Source organism: Nestor notabilis, unplaced genomic scaffold, assembly GCF_000696875.1.
Source record: "Nestor notabilis isolate BGI_N333 unplaced genomic scaffold, ASM69687v1 scaffold9159, whole genome shotgun sequence".
Lineage (NCBI taxonomy): Eukaryota > Metazoa > Chordata > Aves > Psittaciformes > Psittacidae > Nestor > Nestor notabilis.
Window position 1 is genome coordinate 62,501 of NW_009942346.1, and position 12,455 is coordinate 74,955.

The window sequence follows — 12,455 nt, forward strand, 5'->3', positions numbered from 1 at the left end:
CTGCAGTTTTATGAGAAAAGCTGGTATGACAGGGGTATAGAGTTACTGACTGTTAAACAGTGATGGGTTTTGGTTGTCCACCCTTTATTAAAATGTTTCAGCATTTTTTAGAAAGCCCTACTGCCCAGTAGTCAAAAGGATTCCTCTTTGACACAAGCAGGTGTGACCCTTGTGACTGGACTACCTGTCTGTAGTGGGATATCACAGAATCTGTAGCCAGAAAAGAACCAGTACTTGTAAAATTGTTGAAATTGTTTCAGTTTCATTTGACCAGTTTATATAGCCATTCACCTTTTCTCAACCCCATACATTACTTTGTTAGGTTGGCCTCTCCCACTGTAGACAGATTTCAAATATTACCAGTTGCAAGCCAGTTTGTTATGTACCAAATTCTGCATTGGCTTGCCAGGATATTGGAGTAGCTCCCACTAGTACCATCCTGAAAAGGCATGGAAACATGTGTCTCCACAAATGCAGTAGCCTGCATTCTAAATTAGTCTATTCACTGAGATGGTACTTACTGCACAGTGTCTCAACATAAGCTAGTGATCAGCCAGAATTAGAATCTTGAGACTCTCCAACTTGCAGGGCAGGAGTTTGGGTCTAAACACTCTCTATAGTTACCCTGAAATGTTTTGGGTTTGGGGTTTTTTTTTCAGATTTTGTCAGATTTGGGGATTTATTTTGTAAAGTAAGTCATGGACTGTTTTGTCACAACAGAGCAAGGTGTTGAAAGTTTCCTACCTATACAAAGTGTTTATCTGGTCTGGTTAGTGTTTGCATCCTATACACTGCAGGTAATTTTACTACTGTTCAGAATAATGAAAATTTTGTGAAAAGCTGGTCTTCCTCCTAATGCTGTGGAATTATTCAAAATGTGTGTGTGAAACTTCCGTCTCTTCCAAATGCAACTCAAGTTTGTCATGCTGTGGTTCTAAGATGATGCTTTTTAAGTAAGTATGTCCACTTTAAAAGACATGTTACTGTTGAGTCATTTCCTTCAAAGTCAGCATGGCTTTGTAAGGGTTAGGTTTCCCCTATTCTCCTTCACTGTAAAGATCTTCTGTCCTGCATATCTTACCTTTCTGCTATAAGACGTCCTTCTGTCAGCATTTAATAACACATGAGCATCATGAAGCTGTAACTTCATGTTGGTAGATACTGTGTGATGGTTACAGAGTGGTCATTGGTTCAGAAGATGCTGATTAGAAAGGGTGCTATACATTGTAAAGCCATTCACAGTGGTGGGAGTCAAACACTCCGCAGAGTGAAGACTAAAAGATTGTGCTTTGTTAGTGAGGCATTAAGTACTTGCTGCTGGTTTAGAAATTCTGGGGAAAGGGAAGATCTCCAGGAATCTGAAATAAGGAGCTATAGCATTTACTTGTCCTTTGTTGTCTGCTCTAAGATTTAAAAATTCTTTTAAAGTCATGTTGCAGGAGGTTAAGGGTAAGAGCCTATTCACTTTTTTCCCTGGCTGCTTACACCTAAGAATTTGTTTTACAGAAACTGAGCCTGTGAATTCCTACTTAAGATGGTGCTGTATGCTTTTGACTGTGTTCAAGAGGATCAGTCAGTACCAAATGCACTTGACTGATTCCAAGTATGTATATGCATACAATAGTGTGTTACAAATTCAGTCCTGGGATGGATTTCATTGCATTATTCATAGCAGATTTTTGCAGTCAGATGTGTTTCCTGTACCCTACCATACACTTAGTAACATATGGGACCATCATTCAGAGGATGATCTGAATATTTCCAGATTCTTTCACAGTATTTCTGTTTTCTGAGATGGTCAATAGCTAAGTCTGGCCCCCACAGGCATGGCAGAGGAGCTCATGAGAACATTTTGGTTGAATTTCTGGTGATGTTCATAAGGTAAAGGAGCAGCACCTGCTGTGCTGGTAACAGAGACAGAATAATTCCAGGGCAAGGCAGCTTTCAAAATCAAGTGAGCATCATGTGACTGTATAATTTAAAAGAAAAGAAACAAGGTAGAACTTCAGCACAGCCTGTCTCTCCCATATATGAGAAGTGAAGCAAACGAATACGGCCTTGAATACACTTTTTAATTTTTCAACACTGTATTTCGCCGACTTTAGTTCACTCTGTTGACTGTTCAGTCAGACCATTTTTAAATTAAAAAGGAATACATGGTTGAATTATTTATTAAACAAAAGGTGGTTCTGTGCATGCAGACTACCTGGATGTTGAATTTCTTTTACCACTGGAGTTTGAAGAAAGTGCATTGCTAATAAGTTAAGAGATGGAACAACACTCCATCTTCAAAAATAAGACTTCCTCTGTCTCTGGGGCAGATAGTTAGCTAACTTGTGTCTGTCCAGTCACAGAAGAGTGCGGATCCCCACTCAAGTGTCTAATTTTGACCTTAGCGTGAAGTTGTTTCCTCAGTTTGGCTCCATAGAGACAAAATGTCATTAATTTCTGGTAGAGAAATGTGTCTGCAAATAATTTAGTCTGAATTATCTCCTAATTTTATACATGCTTCTGATGGGTTAAAATATTTATTTGCTGGTGAATTAATGTGGAGGAACTGTAAACAAATGGAAGAAGGCTTGCAAAAACTGTACTAACTGTACTGTGTTACCATCAGCCTGTATGTCTCTTGAGGTTAACAGTTCATCCTAAGGGCATGATAAGTACTTTGTACAACCACCCTTAACACTGCTCAGCACTGTTACTTCTGTGTTGGTGTTCCAGATCTGTGCACAGCCAGCGTTTCTTCTATTTTTGGAGGAACATGGCCTTTGAGTGCCTGATCTGATCTTGTCCCCTTCCCCAGAAGAAAACAGCTCTTAGCTTTTGACTAGACCGTCTGGACTTCAAATCCTTTTGGCCAACCTCACTGAATCTGAGGGAACATCTGTCCAAAGGTTGATATTTCTCATCACCGATGTGGGACTTGATAACTATCTGGGATTATACTGATATAAGAAGCGTGATGTGCTGCAAAAGGCCAGTGACCATGGCAGCAAAGAGGCTTTAGAGGAAGGTTTAGAGGACTCTGAAAAGCTCCCAGACACACCAATATGTAGGAGGGTGGTTGTGAGCCTGTAGCTTTCCTGTGGAAGAGACTCAGCGAGCAGTAGCGAGTGGCTGGGCACACCCTTCCTTTGATAGCTACAGATGGAGACCTAAAAGATTGCAGGGCCACAGTCCAACACCAGCACATGTAAAATAAGGCTCAGGATTTAGATAACTCTGTTCCAGCATACTGACGTGCATGGCCACAGTCCAACTCCAACACATGCAAAATTAGTTTCAGGATCATTCCAGCATACTGAAGCCTATGCCTAAACCAGTTACTGCCACAAGCTCAGCTAAATCAGAGGAGAGCATTCAAAATAGTATCTTTTTTCTCTTCTTTTTTTTTTTTTACCATTATAATTCACATGAAAAAATTTGTATTTTTGTGGTAGAAGAGGGAAACTGGGTTACTGATATATCAGATTCATAGGCAGCATTTCATATTTTTGTAGCCAACAAATAGCATATTATAATATAGTGTACTTTAAGGCTATTTTACAAAACATGGATAGAGGTTGACTTTTGAGATACATCATTAATGTAAAAAAATCAATGAGTCTGTTCATTTAATATCATGTTTGAAGACATCGTGGTCTCAGTATGACCACAATATACTGTTAAACCATTGAGGAAAAAAAAACCAAAACAAACTGGACAATTAAAGGATCCCTTCTCAAGATTAGAAGTAATGAATTTAATCAATATTTTTTCCATTATAACAAAACTCATGTAATTAACATATTTTATTTATAGAAAAAACACTGATAGTAAAATAGATTCAGCAGTTCAGAGTTGCTCACAAGTATTTTCTCAAGTACAGCTCATTTTTTGTGAAATGGGGAAAGAAGTTGGAAATTATACTGAAGTGGCATGTACTGAAGAAGTTAAAAGGGAGAAAAATTATTTACAGAGGTATTTGTATTAGCTCACAGCAGTCATTTAGTATGAAGGCAGCATTGGAAAGGAAAAGGTAAGAAAATAGAGATACTGGAAAAATGTCTAAATGTTGTAACACACACCGTGACATTATTCACATTTTGGAGATGCTGTCAGCACCTCTGTAATCAGTAATCTGCAAATGGAATGACAGTCTTTAATTCTTTCTCATTTTGTTGAGGGGGAAATTAGTACTTTAGCCACCTGTACACTTGGTTTTATGAGACTGAGTCTATTGTTGGTTTCTTTCTTACTGGCATCTACAGAAAGATGTTTTTGTGACATTTTAAATAATTTGCATTTTTCTTTATTAGAATGATTTATTTTTTTTTAAATCTGGTGACCTGCTACCAGCCTTTTTATGCTGATTTTTCACTCTGTGATAAGATAATAATAATAAAAAGGGTTTTTCTTAATCAGTAGTAAGTAAAAACTTGTCCAATGATACCTGATGCCCTGAGAGCTACTTATCATGTAGTCAAGTCTGTGGTTCTGACTTGAAAAAATGATTTGTTTGTTTTTTGCAATTGCTTAAGCCCAGCAACTCAGGGTGAAACTTGGCTAGTGTTGTTATTAAATATTTCAACACAAGTACTCAAAAATTTTTATAATACATTAATGGATTTTGAAAACTACATGTAGTTGGGTGTTAATTTGTGTCATTTAAAATCTCACAGCTTCTTGATGGGCACATGGGAAGAACCTATTAAAAATAGGTCCAATACTGCTCTCTTCCACCCACATTCACCATCTTTCCTAGAGTTCACTGGCACCATCTTAAATTTTCTTGACAGTGTAGCCTCTACTCTGTACCAAATGGTTCTGTTTGCTCCATATTTATTTTAGGAACAAGCTTATAATGAAGTACACCTTACCTGTTTGGTCTGTAGAGATGCTAATGTAGAAGAAACAGGGTAAGCATGGAAGCAAGAAGAAGGCAATATATTCATTCACGGAAGTCCAGTTAATGGTTATTTTAGTTGATTAGCTAGCAACTTCATTTTGTCCCTCATGAAATTGCCTCCACAGATCCTTACTTGTGGAGCTTAATCAGCAGTAGCAATCCATCCCAGGAGTGGGAGATCAGGAGTACTTAATTAAAGAGGGACTGTAAGGCAACTCTCCCAAATTGGATATCTGATCTAGCCTTGGCATCAGGAGAGCAATGTTAGGTAAAAGTGTTTATCAAGCTCCATGTAGCCACTCTGCAAATCTCAGAGATGGGAATATGATGCAGACAGCCTGTAGAAGCTGCTATAACCTGAGTAGTATGGGCTTTAAGGCCATCTGGTACCTGAACACCTGCCTGCAAATAACACATACAAATCCAAAAGATGGTCCAGTTGGATAGCTTCTCTGCTTAGATTCCCCACTGGAATTTTCTCCAAAAGCAGTAAACAATCTGTATGAAGTGTGGAAAGACCTCACCTTCTCTGGTCAGTAATCAAATGCCCATTTCAAATTTAGGTGACAGGATCAAAGCTAACAAAAGTGAATTAAGGGCTTGGGTAAGAAAATTAGTGAAACAGGCTTACATGAGAATCACAGACCACAACTGACAGGAATGTTCAGTAAAAATCCAGAATATTCTGAGCTTGTTTTAAGAAAAGGAGAAGAAAACCATAGAAAGTATGTCATATGGAAGGTTTGGGAGCTAACACTGCTGTCAGAAGTATAAATAAACACCAGAGTAAACTCTGAGGATAGATGGCAACATTGGCAAAATACCAAGGAAACATCCCTGAGTACATATTTAAGCCCAGCATTGCTGATCGATAGAGTAAGTATCTGCTTTGCTTGTGATACATGTTCTGGACAGAGAAGTACAATAAGGTGTTCTGGCAGCTCAGATGTGCACTTCTGAAGAAAGCAAGAACAAGCAGAAGCTCAAAACTGAGAGCATCTAGCACTACAACCAAAATAGCAAACAGATACATCATTCTGATGAATGGCAAAGCACATCCTCTTTTAATGCATCCACTTTTCCTGTGGAAAGATTGTAGAAGTGTAGTGGAATTTCATGAACCTATCTGGTAAACTCAGTGATTTGGGATCTGAAGTTCTTTGATCTATGCAGTCAAAATAACGATGTGGGATTTCAAAGCCCTGATTCAGGAACAGCGTTAGTGGAAACCCAGTGAAGTAGTTGGATGGTGGAAGAGTTTCATGTGAAGAGCTTAGGAATGAAGATAGCAGGATTTTGAAACAAACCAGCAAAAACAGTGTTAGAGGGAATGCTGTAGTGGTCCATGGTCGTTTGCTGCAAGCCTAGCTCTCATTAGGTAGCTGGAAGTACCAGGATCTAGAGGTGATAACTGTAAATCTGAAGACTAACCAAAGGCAAGCACCCTCATGGCCATGCTCTGTGTATGTCTGAATTTGTCTGTGGAATGCACTGAAGGACTGTGCACAGGTCTGACTGCGTAAATTGTAATTTACACTTTTGAATTATATACCATATGTCCATGTGATTTTAGAATGAGCACTGGAGGAGGATGAAGAATTTTGGTATGCCTATATGTGCATGTATTAAAAAAAACCCTTCACCACTCTTTTCAGTTTCATTTTATAATTTTTTATGGTTTAATCTTATGAAAACCTAACATTTCAATAATGTGCTAAGGTCCTTATTCAGATCTAAGTGTTTAATTGAGTTCTGTTGGACCGGGGAGGTATACAGTGGCAAGAGTAAAGTTTTGAGCTTACTTTTTTCCCATGCATGTGTGAAGGTTTGCAGGATAACTATATTTAACTGTAATCTTCTTGGTGCATGGACCACATTCCATTGATTTTGTATAACTGAACTCAGTATCGCCGATTAATAAAACAATAAATACAGAAAATGAACTATTTTGTGTTTTATTAAAAATTTGCATTTCATGTAATATTTCACTTTAAGTACAAACTCATACTCTCAAATGGTAAGATGTAATTGCTGATCATGTATCTCTTTGTTCCAGACACTTTTATAAAAGTGTATGTATTATGTATGACGTGACCTTCAAATGTCATGAATGCGTTGTGCAATAAACTGTCAATATTTGTGGCTATAAGGAACTAGATGACTTTTACAATAATTGGAACAGCTTTATTAAAAGCTTGGATCACTCAGCTGGTTAAAGAGAAAGACACAGGGCAATGTTCATCTGGGAGTTTCTTTCTGCCAATTGTTAAATGAAAGACACTGTAAGGTGTTTAAGATGTCTTTTTTCTCTTTTCTTAAAAAAAAAAAAAATCAGCTAACAAGGTCTCATGCAAAAAACGTTCTCTCCAATATGCTTATTTTTCAGTCCAAACTGAGCTCTGTAAGTTAATGGCAAGTAACTAACCCTGGCTTTTAAGTATTACATCTGATTTCTGTGTCTTTTGGTCACACGATTCTTCAAACAAATCAGGCAGCTAAAATGTTGTACTCAGAAACTGTGTTTGAACTTTGATTATCTTAAAAGGTTTTAAAGTTTTAGAATAATTTGAAAAGTAAGACTGCTAAGAACTCCAAAACAAAAGCTCTGTAGGGAATTTGATTGAAATGAAAAAGAGGATAAGAAACATTTTATGATAAACAAAAGCTTAATTTTGGTTAAGTGTCTATTGATGTCTCTTTGTGCTTTATATATACAGCCTCTTGTGGGTTTCTTGGAATGCGTACCGCTGTGAAAGCGTTAAGACACAACCAGTATTTCCATACATGCAGTATTGTCATTCAATATGTTTTGCACCCATGGGGTGTGAAAACTACCTGTGTCCAAGTGTGTCCTGTTCTCCAGGTGTGGGCTTAAAGTGTGTGTGTGCTGCACCCCCCTATCTCCAGCCACCAGTTACTAAGAAATTGCTTAGAATATTTTGGCTCCCTTTCTCTTGTGCTTCAAATAACACCTAGATAGCTCCTCTGAAGCCCAAGATGTTGGCTATGACTGTCATTTGCGTACTTACAAATGTTGCAAGTCTTACCTTATATAAATGGTTATAAGAATTTTAATTCTGTTTAATTTAGCTTGTATTTTAAATTAAAATCTGCAGATACAGTGATTGGCAGCAGAGGCCGGGCAGTTTGTGGTTTTACTTGGTTCAGAGTGCTAAGTGGGAAACCTGATGTCAGAACTGGTATCTTTTTATTTACCAGTGGAACCTTCAGTATAATCTTTATTTCTAATAATACAAACAATGTGAATGCTGCTTTCTTACTAATAGGCCTCCTTTCCAATTCTCTTCTAAAATAGCTCTCTGTTTAAACAAATTCCCTGCCAATCCATAGTAACAGTGTAAGATTCCCATATATGGCCATTATAAAACCTAAATCCTTGATGAAACAATAGAGACATCAAGTTGCTCCTGACCTAAGACATTAGTAACTCTTTCTGGAGGCCTAAAATATAACTGTAATACTTACTTATATTAGTCTCTTTCATTTGAAGCCATGAACTTCAGTAGCAAAAAAGTGTAGTGACATCTGCTAATAGGATTCTAATTTCAAATTATGAGCAGTGGGACGGATTCTGTTCTCATTTACATTGAAGCATAGTCATTGAAGCTCCTTCAGGTAGCTAGAAAAATAGGGTTAATTATATCCCTAATTATATTCCTATTTTACGCTATTTTCAGTATTATTAAAGCTATTTCTAAGGAACAGGCAAGAAAAGTAAAGCATGTTTTCCCAGAAACTTTGCGTATCCTGTACTGCTTTCCAGGGAATGAGATGGTCAAGCCCAGGCACACTTGCATAAAGGTGGCAGCAGTGACAGGATTAACACATTGAATATCCTCTAACACCCTTCTTGAGATTAGATTCAGGATATAATTTTTCCTGCCACAAAATGGGCTAATCAGGGTGGTTTATAGATCATAAAAAATTTAAGTGTGGTCACTACCAATTCTTGTTGCACCATGTTTTGTTTAGCTATTACAGGCAGTTCTAAAGAACTACAAATATTTTGAATTTCAGAAATATATGAAAACCTGGGATTATGTGCAGCTTTACAGGCTTCTGGCCACATTTTCAAAGGGTTCTTTAAAAATGTCTGGAAAATGTGTAAGCGCAAACACATACTTATAAGTGTGATTACCTATTCTGTGAGTTGATTACCTTTTCCATGTGACTGCCTGGTTTTGGCTAATTTGGCAATCCGTGTGTCAATGAATTCCAACTGACTTCATCGATAATTTAGTCTGCATGAGGACTGCAATTTAGCTCCTTTGAACATGAAAGTACCTCTTTGTGAATCGCTGCACTTTCACACGCACGCAGCAAATAAATACTCTGGTAAAATTTATGGGACATGCATGTAGATGCTTCTTTGAAAGTTTGGCTGCTAACATGACTGAAGTCAGTGCTGCTACCTAAACAACTGAAAACAGGTTTCTTTTTAGAATATTTATTTTTCTAATCATGTTTATAGACTCATCCCAGACAGATAGACCAGTAGTACAGAACATATATGGAATTTTCAAATAATTCTTTTTCTTTTGCTCATCTTAGGACTGACTAAATACCTTTTGCTTTGAGTACACAGATTCACTATCCACCTAAGTTTGTCTTCTCTTTTCTAGAAATATCCACTGAAGCTGGCATTGTACTTCTGTAGTATCTTCATCTGTGTGCCAAGGGCACTGCTAGCCATGGCAGTAGCTCATTTCTCAGTAGACCATTTCTGATACGTAGTAAGATACCTGGTGTAAATAAGGATTCTCTGGTGTGCTTCTCTCTTTTAACCTGCTCCTGGCTAAAAATTGTTTATTTGGATTATCTGGCTCTGTGGAAATTTCCTTTCCAGCTACTTCAGTACTTTTCTGGCTTTTTGTCCCTCCTCTCCTGAGAAGTGGGCATCTGTCTGAAGAAGGGCTAGGCCTTCAAATACTGATCTTGTGGATTGCTTAATTTCAATTTCAGCCTATATGGCAAATGTATTTGCTCACTATTGGCCAAATTGGCTCTTTGGTTATGCAGCTAATCACCACCCTTTGATATGGATGCTCAGGTGAACTTTGTTTACTTGCATTTGTCCCATGACAACGCAACAGGAAAGCTCAGCTAAAGTAAGTTCAGAGACAAAGCTTGGAAGCCTTACATCTAGTGTATACATCTATACAACATTTTATACTCTGTGCAGTTATTTCCTGCACTCTAATCAGGAATGGTAGGGATGGGCAGGAAGACATTCAAGATGCAGACCTGCCTATAATGGAAATAGATAGTAAGAAAAAGCAGTCCAATCTCACATGCAAGTAGTGCATATCATGTAGACCACATAACTCAGTGAACCACAATGGCTGTAAGACAAGTAACTTCTCTCTTTCCTTCCTGATCTTTTATCCTCGGAATTGAGCAGCCCAAAAGCCATAGCTCAAATCCCGAGTAAATCATAAATTAAATCAATTTGCTGGGGCTAATCCTAGTTCTGCAGGTCTGTAAAACATTACTACAGTTTTGCACAGAAACAGAACTAAGAGTTGCTAGTTAGGAAGGGGTCTCAGTAGTAGGAGAAGGGGAACATCAGTGGTGTTAGAGTAAACAACTCTTGGTACAGCTGAAGATTTTTCGTTCCCCATATACACTGCTGTTGGCAAAGTCTGTATTCACCAATTTGCTTATTAACTTTTTCCTTGCTTATCTCTTCTTTTTCTATGTCACTTTTTCCCCCCTTTGTTTTCCCTTTTGACTTAAGAGACTCCATATAAAACCCCCTGTTGTAGCAGAGTCAGTGAGACTTAAATGCATTTTAAACTTAAGTGCCTTGACAAATAGGTAAATTTTGTCAAAGCTTGGGGTAGCATTTGATGGGGAGAGTTGGCAGCCTTGAATGTATCTTTTCATTGTTTGAAATAAAAGAACTTAGATGTAAAGCAGCTCATTCAGGTAGCGATGGCCTCCAGCACTTCGGTGGGCTTTGTAGGCAGAGGAATTCAAAAGAAAACCCCTCAGCCCAGCTTTAAAGTCTTAGGAATGCTTTCACTGTGGGAAGGAAAATTCTTCAAGGTAAGGCCCCTGTTGGAGCAAAGCCTTTGGAGCTATCTACTGTATGTCTACTTAAATCTAAAAGAAAACTCTTCAGACCACCCACATCTTTCTTTGCTTCATTGTTGTTTTCAGTTTGCTTTTTCAGAGGGATTAGTGCTAGAGTAAACTCCATCGTCTCACTGCCTTGAAAAAATTCAATTTTGTGTAAAGTGAAAATTAGACTCTTAAATCTGCAAAGCGAGCTGTTTATCTTACAAATTTATTCTTTTTTATTGGGCCACACATATTCTAGATAGAAAGATAAAAGGCAAATGGATAACAGGCCATCATTTAGAGTGACATATAGCAAAACATAACTAGTAGGCTCATTCGGTAAATTCTTCCTGAGTGGCTTTTTAGCTTTGTCTATATATTTATCTATAATGCTCATATAGTATTTCTTGAAAACCAGAATAAAATCTTGCAGTTTATCATCATGTGTTCTGGTTTTTGCAGTTCAGAAAAATCTTTTTGCATTCAGGAATTAATTTTTTCCTGAAGCAACTTAAGACATATGCAACTTTTGAGGAGAAAAAAAACAGGGAAAATCTGAACTCTTTAGGAAGCCTGGAATTATAAATTAGCACCTATATATGCTTTTCTGGACTCATAAAGACAAAATAAACTCCTGCAGTATGTTACTTTACATACTGGTAAATAATTCAAAATGACAGTTACTAGATTTCTGACTTAAATATTGTGCTTCAACTCTGCAGCTTAAGAACAACCAGAAAATGTTAAACAAGAATTTGATGTGAAAACTATCAGATTTTACCTTTTGAAAATTAGCAATAACTTAATTACATGCATGATTACGATAAGCATTTTTATATATATGTATATGTATTAATCACTGTATCATCCCCTTCTTTCAGCTTTAAATGAAATAGTTTAGAGGGACAATTTTATAATAAATAATGAAATGCTTGTTAGTGTTACCTTTTCCAGAGATGTGGGTATTTGGGTCTCTGCCACCGTGTGAATAGTTTTTGTTTGAGCCAAAGTGTTTAAGTTTTTCTTATGTCCAATCACTTCCATTTAAAAGTCAATGCTATGTAAACTGCACTATGTTTCCTGACAGCTTTAGTTACACGTCAAATGGGTAAAGGCAGAACATTTTTAGACAGTAGTTCATGGTTGAAATAATCAAGACTCTGAATGCAGTTTTTTACTATATGCTCTCCAGCTTAAGAGAACCCATAACAGCTCAGCTTTTGCACAGGGGTCTGACGACTTGTCCATGTGTATGGCACCTCTGTGGCACACCAGGAGTGTAAATCTGGTTCAGGATGTCAACATTTGCTATGGTACTTTTTGGTGAAACTGTGAACTAACATGTATATGTAATATTACGTGACTCTCTAAGTGCAAGATGATAAGTAAGTCTTGTGTGGTTTCAATAGACTTGTTTAACGTGCCCTACATTTTTGCAATTTTTATGTCATTCTTTTGTAAGTTATTTTGTTTCTAGCCT

The 12,455-nt window shown here is 37.4% G+C and overlaps 1 protein-coding gene across 1 annotated transcript in view; it reads left to right on the forward strand.

Annotated features, from left to right (window-relative positions):
- ZNF536 (zinc finger protein 536) overlaps positions 1–12,455 on the forward strand; it is a 68,725-nt gene that overhangs the window by 39,554 nt on the left and 16,716 nt on the right. The window lies entirely within an intron of this gene.